The following is a 15,893-nucleotide window of genomic DNA, read 5'->3' as shown; positions in this document are numbered from 1 at the left end:
CTTCCTCATCGCTCCTCATAGTTCCTCATTACTCCTCATAGTTCCTCATCACTCCTCATCGCTCCTCATAGTTCCTCATCACTCCTCGTCGCTCCTCATAGTTCCTCATCACTCCTCGTCGCTCCTTATAGTTCCTCATAGTTCCTCGTTGCTCCTCATAGTTCCTCATCGCTCCTCATAGTTCCTCGTCGCTCCTCATAGTTCCTCATTGCTCCTCATTGTTCCTCATCGCTCCTCATAGTTCCTCATCGCTCCTAATCGCTCCTCATAGTTCCTCATAGTTCCTCATCGCTCCTCTTAGTTCCTCATCACTCCTCGTCGCTCCTCATAGTTCCTCATAGTTCCTCATAGTTCCTCATCGCTCCTCGTCGCTCCTTATAGTTCCTCATAGTTCCTCATCGCTCCTCATAGTTCCTCGTCGCTCCTCATAGTTCTTCGTCGCTCCTCATAGTTCCTCATCGCTCCTCATAGATCCTCATCGCTCCTCGTCGCTCCTCATATTTCCTCGTCGCTCCTCATAGTTACTCATCACTCCTCATAGTTCCTCATCGCTCCTTGTAGTTCCTCATCGCTCCTCGTCGCTCCTCATAGTTCCTCATCACTCCTCATATTTCCTCGTCGCTCCTCATAGTTACTCATCACTCCTCATAGTTCCTCATCGCTCGTCGTTGCTCCTCATAGTTCCTCATCACTTTTCATAGTTCCTCATCGCTCCTCATAATTCCTCATCGCTTCTCTTAGTTCCTCATCGCTCCTCGTCGCTCCTCATAGTTCCTCGTCGCTCCTCATAGTTCCTCATCGCTCCTCATAGTTCCTCATCGCTCTTCGTCGTTCCTCATAGTTCCTCATCACTCCTCATAGTTCCTCATCACTCCTCGTCGCTCCTCATAGCTCCTCATCACTCCTCATAGTTCCTTATCACTCCTCGTCGCTTCTCATAGTTCCTCATCGCTCCTCATCGCTCCTCTTAGTTCCTCATCGCTCCTCATAACTCTTCGTCGCTCCTCATAGTTCCTCATCGCTCCTCGTCGCTCCTCATAGTTCCTCATCGCTCCTCATAGTTCCTCATCACTCCTCGTCCCTCCTCATAGTTCCTCATCTCTCCTCGTCGCTCCTCATAGTTCCTCATCGCTCCTCATAGTTCCTCATCGCTTCTCATAGTTCCTCATCACTCCTCATAGTTCCTCATCGCTCCTCATAGTTCTTTATCGCTCCTCATTGCTCCTTGTCGCTCCTCATAGTTCCTCATCGCTCCTCATAGTTCCTCATCACTCCTCGTCGCTCCTCATAGCTCCTCATCACTCCTCATAGTTCCTTATCACTCCTCGTCGCTTCTCATCGCTCCTCGTCACTCCTCATAGTTTCTCATCGCTCCTCGTCGCTCCTCATAGTTCCTCATCGCTCCTCATAGTTCCTCATCGCTCCTCATAGGTCCTCATCGCTCCTCGTCGCTCCTCATAGTTCCTCATCGCTCCTCGTCGCTCCTCATAGTTCCTCATCGCTCCTCATAGTTCCTCATCGCTCCTCGTAGTTCCTCGTCGCTCCTCATAGTTCCTCATCGCTCCTCATAGTTCCTCATCGCTCCTTGTCGTTCCTCATAGTTCCTCATCACTCCTGGTCACTCCTCATAGTTCCTCATAGTTCCTCATCGCTCCTCATAGTTCCTCTGCGCTCCTCATAGTTCCTCATAGTTCCTCGTCGCTCCTCATAGTTCCTCGTTGCTCCTCGTTGCTCCTCATAGTTCCTCGTAGCTCCTCATAGTTCCTCGTCGCTCCTCATAGTTCCTCGTCACTCCTCGTCGCTCCTCATAGTTCCTCGTCGCTCCTGGTCGCTCCTCGTAGTTCCTCGTGGCTCCTGGTCGCTCCTCGTAGTTCCTCGTGGCTCCTGGTCGCTCCTCGTAGTTCCTCGTCGCTCCTGGTCGCTCCTCATAGTTCCTCGTCGCTCCTCGTAGTTCCTCGTCGCTCCTCATAGTTCCTCATCACTCCTCGTCGCTCCTCATAGTTCCTCGTGGCTCCTCATAGTTCCTCGTCGCTCCTCATAGTTCCTCATCACTCCTCGTCGCTCCTCATAGTTCCTCATAGTTCCTCATCACTCCTCGTCGCTCCTCATAGTTCCTCATAGTTCCTCGTCGCTCCTCATAGTTCCTCGTCGCTCCTCATAGTTCCTCATCACTCCTCTTCGCTCCTCATAGTTCCTCGTCGCTCCTCATAGTTCCTCATCGCTCCACATAGTTCCTCATCGCTCCTCGTCGCTCTTCATAGTTCCTCGTCGCTCCTCGCCGCTCCTTATAGTTCCTCATCACTCCTCATCGCTCCTCATAGCTCCTCGTCGCTCTTCATAGTTCCTCATCGCTCCTCGTCGCTCCTTATAGTTCCTCATCACTCCTCGTCGCTCCTCATAGTTCCTCATAGTTCCTCATCGCTCCTCATAGTTCCTCATCGCTCCACATAGTTCCTCGTCGCTCCTCATAGTTCCTCGTCGCTCTTCATAGTTTCTCATCGCTCCTCGTCGCTCCTTATAGTTCCTCGTCGCTCCTGGTCGCTCCTCGTAGTTCCTCGTGGCTCCTGGTCGCTCCTCGTAGTTCCTCGTGGCTCCTGGTCGCTCCTCGTAGTTCCTCGTCGCTCCTGGTCGCTCCTCATAGTTCCTCGTCGCTCCTCGTAGTTCCTCGTCGCTCCTCATAGTTCCTCATCACTCCTCGTCGCTCCTCATAGTTCCTCGTGGCTCCTCATAGTTCCTCGTCGCTCCTCATAGTTCCTCATCACTCCTCGTCGCTCCTCATAGTTCCTCATAGTTCCTCATCACTCCTCGTCGCTCCTCATAGTTCCTCATAGTTCCTCGTCGCTCCTCATAGTTCCTCGTCGCTCCTCATAGTTCCTCATCACTCCTCTTCGCTCCTCATAGTTCCTCGTCGCTCCTCATAGTTCCTCATCGCTCCACATAGTTCCTCATCGCTCCTCGTCGCTCTTCATAGTTCCTCGTCGCTCCTCGCCGCTCCTTATAGTTCCTCATCACTCCTCATCGCTCCTCATAGCTCCTCGTCGCTCTTCATAGTTCCTCATCGCTCCTCGTCGCTCCTTATAGTTCCTCATCACTCCTCGTCGCTCCTCATAGTTCCTCATAGTTCCTCATCGCTCCTCATAGTTCCTCATCGCTCCACATAGTTCCTCGTCGCTCCTCATAGTTCCTCGTCGCTCTTCATAGTTTCTCATCGCTCCTCGTCGCTCCTTATAGTTCCTCATCACTCCTCATCGCTCCTCATAGTTCCTCATCGCTCCTCGTCGCTCTTCATAGTTCCTCATCGCTCCTCGTGCTCCTTATAGTTCCTCATCACTCCTCGTCGCTCGTCATAGTTCCTCGTGGCTCCTCATAGTTCCTAGTCGCTCCTCGTGGCTCCTCATAGTTCCTCGTCGCTCCTCATAGTTCCTCATCACTCCTCTTCGCTCCTCATGGTTCCTCATAGTTCCTCGTCGCTCCTCGTCGCTCCTCATAGTTCCTCATCGCTCCACATAGTTCGTCATCGCTCCTCGTCGCTCCTCATAGTTCCTCGTCGCTCTTCATAGTTCCTCATCGCTCCTCATCGCTCCTCATAGTTCCTCATCACTCCTCGTCGCTCCTCATAGTTCCTCATAGTTCCTCATCGCTCCTCATCGCTCCTCATAGTTCCTCATCGCTCCTCTTAGTTCCTCATCACTCCTCATCGCTCCTCATAGTTCCTCATCACTCCTCGTCGCTCCTCATAGTTCCTCATCGTTCCTCATCACTCCTCATCGCTCCTCGTCGCTTCTTATAGTTCCTCATAGTTCCTCGTTGCTCCTCATAGTTCCTCATCGCTCCTCATAGTTCCTCGTCGCTCCTCATAGTTCCTTATTGCTCCTCATACTTCCTCATCGCTCCTCATAGTTCCTCATTACTCCTCATAGTTCCTCATCACTCCTCATCGCTCCTCATAGTTCCTCATCACTCCTCGTCGCTCCTCATAGTTCCTCATCACTCCTCGTCGCTCCTTATAGTTCCTCATAGTTCCTCGTTGCTCCTCATAGTTCCTCATCGCTCCTCATCGCTCCTCATAGTTCCTCATTGCTCCTCATAGTTCCTCATTGCTCCTCATAGTTCCTCATCGCTCCTCATAGTTCCTCATCGCTCCTAATCGCTCCTCATAGTTCCTCATAGTTCCTCATCGCTCCTCTTAGTTCCTCATCACTCCTCATCGCTCCTCATAGTTCCTCATAGTTCCTTATAGTTCCTCATAGTTCCTCATCGCTCCTCGTCGCTCCTTATAGTTCCTCATAGTTCCTCATCGCTCCTCATAGTTCCTCGTCGCTCCTCATAGTTCTTCGTCGCTCCTCATAGTTCCTCATCGCTCCTCATAGATCCTCATCGCTCCTCGTCGCTCCTCATATTTCCTCGTCGCTCCTCATAGTTACTCATCACTCCTCATAGTTCCTCATCGCTCCTTGTAGTTCCTCATCGCTCCTCGTCGCTCCTCATAGTTCCTCATCACTCCTCATATTTCCTCGTCGCTCCTCATAGTTACTCATCACTCCTCATAGTTCCTCATCGCTCGTCGTTGCTCCTCATAGTTCCTCATCACTTTTCATAGTTCCTCATCGCTCCTCATAATTCCTCATCGCTTCTCTTAGTTCCTCATCGCTCCTCGTCGCTCCTCATAGTTCCTCGTCGCTCCTCATAGTTCCTCATCGCTCCTCATAGTTCCTCATCGCTCTTCGTCGTTCCTCATAGTTCCTCATCACTCCTCATAGTTCCTCATCACTCCTCGTCGCTCCTCATAGCTCCTCATCACTCCTCATAGTTCCTTATCACTCCTCGTCGCTTCTCATAGTTCCTCATCGCTCCTCATCGCTCCTCTTAGTTCCTCATCGCTCCTCATAACTCTTCGTCGCTCCTCATAGTTCCTCATCGCTCCTCGTCGCTCCTCATAGTTCCTCATCGCTCCTCATAGTTCCTCATCACTCCTCGTCCCTCCTCATAGTTCCTCATCTCTCCTCGTCGCTCCTCATAGTTCCTCATCGCTCCTCATAGTTCCTCATCGCTTCTCATAGTTCCTCATCACTCCTCATAGTTCCTCATCGCTCCTCATAGTTCTTTATCGCTCCTCATTGCTCCTTGTCGCTCCTCATAGTTCCTCATCGCTCCTCATAGTTCCTCATCACTCCTCGTCGCTCCTCATAGCTCCTCATCACTCCTCATAGTTCCTTATCACTCTTCGTCGCTTCTCATCGCTCCTCGTCACTCCTCATAGTTCCTCATCGCTCCTCGTCGCTCCTCATAGTTCCTCATCGCTCCTCATAGTTCCTCATCGCTCCTCATAGGTCCTCATCGCTCCTCGTCGCTCCTCATAGTTCCTCATCGCTCCTCGTCGCTCCTCATAGTTCCTCATCGCTCCTCATAGTTCCTCATCGCTCCTCGTAGTTCCTCGTCGCTCCTCATAGTTCCTCATCGCTCCTCATAGTTCCTCATCGCTCCTTGTCGTTCCTCATAGTTCCTCATCACTCCTGGTCACTCCTCATAGTTCCTCATAGTTCCTCATCGCTCCTCATAGTTCCTCTGCGCTCCTCATAGTTCCTCATAGTTCCTCGTCGCTCCTCATAGTTCCTCGTTGCTCCTCGTTGCTCCTCATAGTTCCTCGTAGCTCCTCATAGTTCCTCGTCGCTCCTCATAGTTCCTCGTCACTCCTCGTCGCTCCTCATAGTTCCTCGTCGCTCCTGGTCGCTCCTCGTAGTTCCTCGTGGCTCCTGGTCGCTCCTCGTAGTTCCTCGTGGCTCCTGGTCGCTCCTCGTAGTTCCTCGTCGCTCCTGGTCGCTCCTCATAGTTCCTCGTCGCTCCTCGTAGTTCCTCGTCGCTCCTCATAGTTCCTCATCACTCCTCGTCGCTCCTCATAGTTCCTCGTGGCTCCTCATAGTTCCTCGTCGCTCCTCATAGTTCCTCATCACTCCTCGTCGCTCCTCATAGTTCCTCATAGTTCCTCATCACTCCTCGTCGCTCCTCATAGTTCCTCATAGTTCCTCGTCGCTCCTCATAGTTCCTCGTCGCTCCTCATAGTTCCTCATCACTCCTCTTCGCTCCTCATAGTTCCTCGTCGCTCCTCATAGTTCCTCATCGCTCCACATAGTTCCTCATCGCTCCTCGTCGCTCTTCATAGTTCCTCGTCGCTCCTCGCCGCTCCTTATAGTTCCTCATCACTCCTCATCGCTCCTCATAGCTCCTCGTCGCTCTTCATAGTTCCTCATCGCTCCTCGTCGCTCCTTATAGTTCCTCATCACTCCTCGTCGCTCCTCATAGTTCCTCATAGTTCCTCATCGCTCCTCATAGTTCCTCATCGCTCCACATAGTTCCTCGTCGCTCCTCATAGTTCCTCGTCGCTCTTCATAGTTTCTCATCGCTCCTCGTCGCTCCTTATAGTTCCTCATCACTCCTCATCGCTCCTCATAGTTCCTCATCGCTCCTCGTCGCTCTTCATAGTTCCTCATCGCTCCTCGTGCTCCTTATAGTTCCTCATCACTCCTCGTCGCTCGTCATAGTTCCTCGTGGCTCCTCATAGTTCCTAGTCGCTCCTCGTGGCTCCTCATAGTTCCTCGTCGCTCCTCATAGTTCCTCATCACTCCTCTTCGCTCCTCATGGTTCCTCATAGTTCCTCGTCGCTCCTCATAGTTCCTCATCGCTCCACATAGTTCGTCATCGCTCCTCGTCGCTCCTCATAGTTCCTCGTCGCTCTTCATAGTTCCTCATCGCTCCTCGTCGCTCCTTATAGTTCCTCATCACTCCTCATCGCTCCTCATCGCTCCTCGTCGCTCCTTACAGTTCCTCATCACTCCTCGTCACTCCTCATAGTTCCTCATCGCTCCTCATAGTTCCTCGTCACTCCTCATAGTTCCTCGTCGCTCCTCATAGTTCCTCTTCACTCCTCATCGCTCCTCATCGCTCCTCGTCGCTCCTTATAGTTCCTCATCACTCCTCGTCGCTCCTCATAGTTCCTCATAGTTCCTCATCGCTCCTCATAGTTCCTCGTCACTCCTCATAGTTCCTCGTCGCTCCTCATAGTTCCTCGTCGCTCCTTATAGTTCCTCATCACTCCTCATCGCCCCTCATAGTTCCTCATCGCTCCTCATAGTTCCTCGTCACTCCTCATAGTTCCTCGTCACTCCTCATAGTTCCTCGTCGCTCCTCATAGTTCCTCGTCGCTCCTCATAGTTCCTCATCACTCCTCATCGCTCCTCATAGTTCCTCATCGCTCCTTATAGTTCCTCATCACTCCTCGTCGCTCCTCATAGTTCCTCATAGTTCCTCATCGCTCCTCATAGTTCCTCATCGCTCCTCATAGTTCCTCGTCACTCCTCATAGTTCCTCGTCGCTCCTCATAGTTCCTCGTCGCTCCTCATAGTTCCTCGTCGCTCCTCATAGTTCCTCATAGTTCCTCATCACTCCTCGTCGCTCCTTGTCGTTCCTCATCACTCCTCATCGCCCTCCTGTGTTTATCTTGTGTTGTTTGTTGGAGGTCGGTCGCCTTCTCAGAAGAATAGATGCGAAAGACAGTTAATGTAAAGACCATTTTTAAGGCCTCACAAGTAGCATTTCAATTCATCTCTCCATCTCCTCATAATTTACAGTGGTTTTGTTGCTTTGTGTGTGTCACGTTGAGAAAAGTGGTTTTATCGATCAGAAGTTCCCAGTTTAGATGAGGATTCATTTGTGGTTTAAATGCATATTTATATCCGTGAGTGTTTCTTTCTCTCGTTCTGCTCCACACACTCTGAGATCTTGAGCTAACACTGATGAGCAGAGTTGTATTAGTGCTGGTGTGTGTCTGTGAGCCGGTGAAGGTGTGTGTGTCCCGGGGCGTCTCGATGACCTGTGTTTGGCCTCAGATCTGCATTACACTCACAACAAGGCCTGAAGAGAACAGACAATGACATGCTGCAAGCTTTTACAATACAGATTGTCTCAAAGCAGCTTTACAGTGATAACAGGAAAATAATGCAACAAAGATAGTTTTGGCTTCACAGCAGCTCTAGAATAAAGTTAGTGTCCAAGTTTCAGTTTAAGTGTTTAAGTAAGTTCAGTGTTGATTAATGTCCGTTGTAAATCATTAGTTATCAACTTAGGGGCCGTTTACATGACACCATTTTCAACTAAAAACAGAAAAATTTTAATGCATTCTGGCCGTTTATTTACACGACAACAACGTTTTGGTGGCCTGAGATTAAGAACACAAACTATGAAATAGGTTTCAAAGTTTTTGGCTTTTGAAAACGAGATTTGAAACCCATACTGTTATCATCTCCGTGTAAACTTCAAAAACGTGAATCAGTGGCGGAAGGAACATGTGTATTATGTGTTTAGTCTCTAGGCAGGCGCGTTTGAATGTGTATGTGCGCGGGCGCGCAGACTTTCTTTACTAACTGACATTGCTAATTACTTGTCTGGTATGAATAATACAGCGTTTTTAGCCGTTTTCGCTGATCCGTCTGAACGGGAATCCTTTTGATAACATTGTCTTCTGTACAGAGGAAAAAACTTTTCTGTTCTCAGTACATCGGTGTCGTGTAAACGTACCCTTAGTTAATTTATCAATACAGCCGCTCTGGAGAAACAATAAAATGTTTTCAATGCAGGCAGATCAATAATATTAAGAATATTAAGTGTCCCCAACAAAGCAAGTCACTTCAGGGATGCGTTGTCGTCGTGTCCAGGCGCAGGTCCTCCATCAGATCTGGATACGGCCCGGATCCGGCTGACTACGGTAAACCTCGGGATAAACTGAGAGACTAACATTAACGTAGATGCCATTCTTCTTATGATGTAGCGAGTACATCAAGTGTTATAGGAAGTGTTCCCGGTTCCGGCTGACCTAATTTATGCAGCCTAATAATAATTTTTCATGATTTGAATTATAGAAATTGATAATGTGTTATGTGTATGCCAGGTTAAAGAGATGTGTTTTCAGTCTATATTTAAAGTGAAAGAGTGTCTGCTTCCCGGACAATGCTAGGAAGAATGTTCCAGAGTTCCTAATGCTTCTTCCTAATGATATCTCCCAAGGGTAGCATGTACAGTGTGTGTGTGTGTGTGTGTGTGTGAGTGAGGGTAGCATGTACAGTGTGTGTGAGTGTGTGTGTGTGTGAGGGTAGCATGTACAGAGTGAACAGCAGCGGTCCTAGTACTGAGCCTTGTGGTACGCCATACTGAACTTGTGATCGATAAGACATCTCTTCATTTACTGCTAAACTGATAACGGTCAGATAAGTATGATTTACACCATGCTAATGCAATTCCACTAATGCCAACATAGTTTTCGAGTCTATTTAAAAGAATATTGTGGTCGATAGTATCAAATGCAGCACTAAGATCGAGTAACACTAATAGCGAGATGCAACCACGATCGGATGATAAGAGCAGATCATGTGTGACTCTGATGAGAGCTGTCTCAGTGCTATGGTACGGTCTAAATCCGGACTGGAAATCCTCGCAGATTCCATTTCTTTCTAGAAAGGAACACAGTTGTGAGGATACTGCCTTTTCTAGTATCTTTGACAGAAAAGGTAGATTCGAGATCTAATTTTGTAGGATCAAGTTGCATTTTTTTCCTAAGCGGTTTAAGAATAGCCAGCTTAAACGTTTTCGGTAAGTGTCTTGATGACAATAATTAATTAATAAAATTAAGAAGAGGATATATAACTTCAGTAAGCATCTCTTTCAGTAGCTCAGTCGATAAAGGATCTAACATACACGTTGTTGATATTGATCAACGAGTTTTGTTTAACGAGTTTAGACAATTCTTCCTCTCCAATAGCAATGAATGAATGGAATTTTTTTCTCAGGGAAACTACAATGCACTAATGATTCGATACTGTAGTAGACAGTTGCATGGTTATAATTTTCTCTATAATATTATCAATCTTGCAAGTAAAGAAGTTCATAGTCATTACTGCTGTGCTGTTTGAAAACGTCTGGGGTTAAAGCTTTATTTCTCAGTAATTTGGCCTTTGTATTAAATAAATACCTAGGATGGGTTTGTTTTCTTCTAAGAGGGTCTTAAAATAAGCAGATCTAGCAGTTTTAAAAGGGATACTTCAGGATTTAGCATTAAGCTTTGTATTAGTAGAAAACCTGTAGTATTTTCGAATTACCATGCTTTCCACCCTCATATCCCCCTGAGACGTGAGATTTATGTATTTTTTGTCTGGATAAAATCCTCCGATGACGCAAAATCGTAACTTTGCGTCATCGGAGGATTTTTTGGCCAGAGACTGACTACAGCCAGTAGTAGGGGCTGTCCCGCATGTCCTCAACCCGCCCATAGAGGTTGGGATCTCACTCACAGAATGTACACATAGTGTCAGACATCTTTTTGGAAGCTAAGCTAGCAGGCTCTTGTTCTGTGGAGAAAGCTGAGTAGTAGGGGTTACCATCCTCTTTTTCCCGGACATGTCCGGCCGTCGATGTCCGGGATTCAGCTTTTGCTTTCTGCAGTCGCCATTCATTGTTCACATGCACACCTTTTGTTTCAATCTAACTGAATTGATTCCGATTGGTGAATCTGAATGTAGAGTTTACATGAACGCTAAACAAGTGATCGGTTGATGTGCGTTTTAACATTGCTAAGAAAATTCCCACTCCTCCGTGAGAGATACGAGACCGGTGGGTCTCACAGGTGTCGTTCATCAGTAATCACGCCACCGGCCTCGTGTCGTTCTCCCACGGCCCTCACTCGTCCTGCTCGCCACAGTAAACATGACTCGTGTCGTTCTCCCGCGGCCCTCACTCGTCCTGCTCGCCACAGTAAACATGACTCGTGTCGTTCTCCCGCGGCCCTCACTCGTCCTGCTCGCCACAGTAAACATGACTCGTGTCGTTCTCCCACGGCCCTCACTCGTCCTGCTCGCCACAGTAAACATGACTCGTGTCGTTCTCCCGCGGCCCTCACTCGTCCTGCTCGCCACAGTAAACATGACTCGTGTCGTTCTCCCACGGCCCTCACTCGTCCTGCTCGCCACAGTAAACATGACTCGTGTCGTTCTCCCGCGGCCCTCACTCGTCCTGCTCGCCACAGTAAACATGACTCGTGTCGTTCTCCCGCGGCCCTCACTCGTCCTGCTCGCCACAATAAACATGACATTCGTGTCGTTCTCCCGCTGCCCTCACTCGTCCTGCTCGCCACAGTAAACATGACTCGTGTCGTTCTCCCACGGCCCTCACTCGTCCTGCTCGCCACAGTAAACATGACTCGTGTCGTTCTCCCGCGGCCCTCACTCGTCCTGCTCGCCACAGTAAACATGACTCGTGTCGTTCTCCCGCGGCCCTCACTCGTCCTGCTCGCCACAGTAAACATGACTCGTGTCGTTCTCCCACGGCCCTCACTCGTCCTGCTCGCCACAGTAAACATGACTCGTGTCGTTCTCCCGCGGCCCTCACTCGTCCTGCTCGCCACAGTAAACATGACTCGTGTCGTTCTCCCACGGCCCTCACTCGTCCTGCTCGCCACAGTAAACATGACTCGTGTCGTTCTCCCGCGGCCCTCACTCGTCCTGCTCGCCACAGTAAACATGACTCGTGTCGTTCTCCCGCGGCCCTCACTCGTCCTGCTCGCCACAGTAAACATGACTCGTGTCGTTCTCCCGCGGCCCTCACTCGTCCTGCTCGCCACAGTAAACATGACTCGTGTCGTTCTCCCACGGCCCTCACTCGTCCTGCTCGCCACAGTAAACATGACTCGTGTCGTTCTCCCGCGGCCCTCACTCGTCCTGCTCGCCACAGTAAACATGACTCGTGTCGTTCTCCCGCGGCCCTCACTCGTCCTGCTCGCCACAATAAACATGACATTCGTGTCGTTCTCCCGCTGCCCTCACTCGTCCTGCTCGCCACAGTAAACATGACTCGTGTCGTTCTCCCACGGCCCTCACTCGTCCTGCTCGCCACAGTAAACATGACTCGTGTCGTTCTCCCGCGGCCCTCACTCGTCCTGCTCGCCACAGTAAACATGACTCGTGTCGTTCTCCCGCGGCCCTCACTCGTCCTGCTCGCCACAGTAAACATGACTCGTGTCGTTCTCCCGCGGCCCTCACTCGTCCTGCTCGCCACAGTAAACATGACTCGTGTCGTTCTCCCACGGCCCTCACTCGTCCTGCTCGCCACAGTAAACATGACTCGTGTCGTTCTCCCGCGGCCCTCACTCGTCCTGCTCGCCACAGTAAACATGACTCGTGTCGTTCTCACGCGGCCCTCACTCGTCCTGCTCGCCACAGTAAACATGACTCGTGTCGTTCTCCCGCGGCCCTCACTCGTCCTGCTCGCCACAGTAAACATGACTCGTGTCGTTCTCCCACGGCCCTCACTCGTCCTGCTCGCCACAGTAAACATGACTCGTGTCGTTCTCACGCGGCCCTCACTCGTCCTGCTCGCCACAGTAAACATGACTCGTGTCGTTCTCACGCGGCCCTCACTCGTCCTGCTCGCCACAGTAAACATGACTCGTGTCGTTCTCACGCGGCCCTCACTCGTCCTGCTCGCCACAGTAAACATGACTCGTGTCGTTCTCCCACGGCCCTCACTCGTCATGCTCGCCACAGTAAACATGACTCGTGTCGTTCTCCCACGGCCCTCACTCGTCCTGCTCGCCACAGTAAACATGACTCGTGTCGTTCTCCCACGGCCCTCACTCGTCCTGCTCGCCACAGTAAACATGACTCGTGTCGTTCTCCCACGGCCCTCACTCGTGCTGCTCGCCACAGTAAACATGACTCGTGTCGTTCTCCCGCGGCCCTCACTCGTCCTGCTCGCCACAGTAAACATGACTCGTGTCGTTCTCCCGCGGCCCTCACTCGTCCTGTTTGCCACAATAAACATGACTCGTGTCGTTCTCCCGCGGCCCTCACTCGTCCTGCTCGCCACAGTAAACATGACTCGTGTCGTTCTCCCGCGGCCCTCACTCGTCCTGCTCGCCACAGTAAACATGACATTCGTGTCGTTCTCCCGCTGCCCTCACTCGTCCTGGTCGCCACAGTAAACATGACTCGTGTCGTTCTCCCGCGGCCCTCACTCGTCCTGCTCGCCACAGTGAACATGACTCGTGTCGTTCTCCCGCGGCCCTCACTCGTCCTGCTCGCCACAGTAAACATGACTCGTGTCGTTCTCCCGCGGCCCTCACTCGTCCTGCTCGCCACAGTGAACATGACTCGTGTCGTTCTCCCGCGGCCCTCACTCGTCCTGCTCGCCACAGTAAACATGACTCGTGTCGTTCTCCCGCGGCCCTCACTCGTCCTGCTCGCCACAGTAAACATGACTCGTGTCGTTCTCCCACGGCCCTCACTCGTCCTGCTCGCCACAGTAAACATGACTCGTGTCGTTCTCCCGCGGCCCTCACTCGTCCTGCTCGCCACAGTAAACATGACTCGTGTCGTTCTCCCGCGGCCCTCACTCGTCCTGCTCGCCACAGTAAACATGACTCGTGTCGTTCTCCCGCGGCCCTCACTCGTCCTGCTCGCCACAGTAAACATGACTCGTGTCGTTCTCCCGCGGCCCTCACTCGTCCTGCTCGCCACAGTAAACATGACTCGTGTCGTTCTACCGCGGCCCTCACTCGTCCTGCTCGCCACAGTAAACATGACTCGTGTCGTTCTCACGCGGCCCTCACTCGTCCTGCTCGCCACAGTAAACATGACTCGTGTCGTTCTCCCACGGCCCTCACTCGTCATGCTCGCCACAGTAAACATGACTCGTGTCGTTCTCCCACGGCCCTCACTCGTCCTGCTCGCCACAGTAAACATGACTCGTGTCGTTCTCCCGCGGCCCTCACTCGTCCTGCTCGCCACAGTAAACATGACTCGTGTCGTTCTCCCGCGGCCCTCACTCGTCCTGCTCGCCACAGTAAAAATGACTCGTGTCGTTCTCCCGCGGCCCTCACTCGTCCTGCTCGCCACAGTAAACATGACTCGTGTCGTTCTCCCGCGGCCCTCACTCGTCCTGCTCGCCACAGTAAACATGACTCGTGTCGTTCTTCCGCGGCCCTCACTCGTCCTGCTCGCCACAGTAAACATGACTCGTGTCGTTCTCCCGCGGCCCTCACTCGTCCTGCTCGCCACAGTAAACATGACTCGTGTCGTTCTCCCGCGGCCCTCACTCGTCCTGCTCGCCACAGTAAACATGACTCGTGTCGTTCTCCCGCTGCCCTCACTCGTCCTGCTCGCCACAGTAAACATGACTCGTGTCGTTCTCCCGCGGCCCTCACTCGTCCTGCTCGCCACAGTAAACATGACTCGTGTCGTTCTCCCGCGGCCCTCACTCGTCCTGCTCGCCAAAGTAAACATGACTCGTGTCGTTCTCCCGCGGCCCTCACTCGTCCTGCTCGCCAAAGTAAACATGACTCGTGTCGTTCTCCCGCGGCCCTCACTCGTCCTGCTCGCCACAATAAACATGACTCGTGTCGTTCTCCCGCGGCCCTCACTCGTCCTGCTCGCCACAATAAACATGACTCGTGTCGTTCTCCCGCGGCCCTCACTCGTCCTGCTCGCCACAGTAAACATGACTCGTGTCGTTCTCCCACGGCCCTCACTCGTCCTGCTCGCCACAGTAAACATGACTCGTGTCGTTCTCCCGCTGCCCTCACTCGTCCTGCTCGCCACAGTAAACATGACTCGTGTCGTTCTCCCGCTGCCCTCACTCGTCCTGCTCTCCACAGTAAACATGACTCGTGTCGTTCTCCCGCGGCCCTCACTCGTCCTGCTCTCCACAGTAAACATGACTCGTGTCGTTCTCCCGCTGCCCTCACTCGTCCTGCTCGCCACAGTAAACATGACTCGTGTCGTTCTCCCGCGGCCCTCACTCGTCCTGCTCTCCACAGTAAACATGACTCGTGTCGTTCTCCCGCGGCCCTCACTCGTCCTGCTCGCCACAATAAACATGACTCGTGTCGTTCTCCCGCTGCCCTCACTCGTCCTGCTCTCCACAGTAAACATGACTCGTGTCGTTCTCCCGCGGCCCTCACTCGTCCTGCTCGCCACAGTAAACATGACTCGTGTCGTTCTCCCGCTGCCCTCACTCGTCCTGCTCGCCACAGTAAACATGACTCGTGTCGTTCTCCCGCGGCCCTCACTCGTCCTGCTCGCCACAGTAAACATGACTCGTGTCGTTCTCCCGCGGCCCTCACTCGTCCTGCTCGCCACAGTAAACATGACTCGTGTCGTTCTCCCGCGGCCCTCACTCGTCCTGCTCGCCACAGTAAACATGACTCGTGTCGTTCTCCCACGGCCCTCACTCGTCCTGCTCGCCACAGTAAACATGACTCGTGTCGTTCTCCCGCTGCCCTCACTCGTCCTGCTCGCCACAGTAAACATGACTCGTGTCGTTCTCCCGCTGCCCTCACTCGTCCTGCTCGCCACAGTAAACATGACTCGTGTCGTTCTCCCGCTGCCCTCACTCGTCCTGCTCGCCACAGTAAACATGACTCGTGTCGTTCTCCCGCTGCCCTCACTCGTCCTGCTCGCCACAGTAAACATGACTCGTGTCGTTCTCCCGCGGCCCTCACTCGTCCTGCTCGCCACAGTAAACATGACTCGTGTCGTTCTCCCGCGGCCCTCACTCGTCCTGCTCGCCAAAGTAAACATGACTCGCGTCGTTCTCCCGCGGCCCTCACTCGTCCTGCTCGCCACAGTAAACATGACTCGCGTCGTTCTCCCGCGGCCCTCACTCGTCCTGCTCGTCACAGTAAACATGACTCGTGTCGTTCTCCCGCGGCCCTCACTCGTCCTGCTCGCCACAGTAAAGATGACCCGTGTCGTTCTCCCGCGGCCCTCACTCGTCCTGCTCGCCACAGTAAACATGACTCGTGTCGTTCTCCCACGGCCCTCACTCGTCCTGCTCACCACAGTAAACATGACTCG

Source organism: Rhinichthys klamathensis, unplaced genomic scaffold (assembly GCF_029890125.1).
Source record: "Rhinichthys klamathensis goyatoka isolate OS25496 unplaced genomic scaffold, OSU_Roscu_1.1 h1tg000708l_1, whole genome shotgun sequence".
Taxonomy (NCBI): Eukaryota; Metazoa; Chordata; class Actinopteri; order Cypriniformes; family Leuciscidae; genus Rhinichthys; species Rhinichthys klamathensis.
This window is presented reverse-complemented; position numbering follows the sequence as displayed.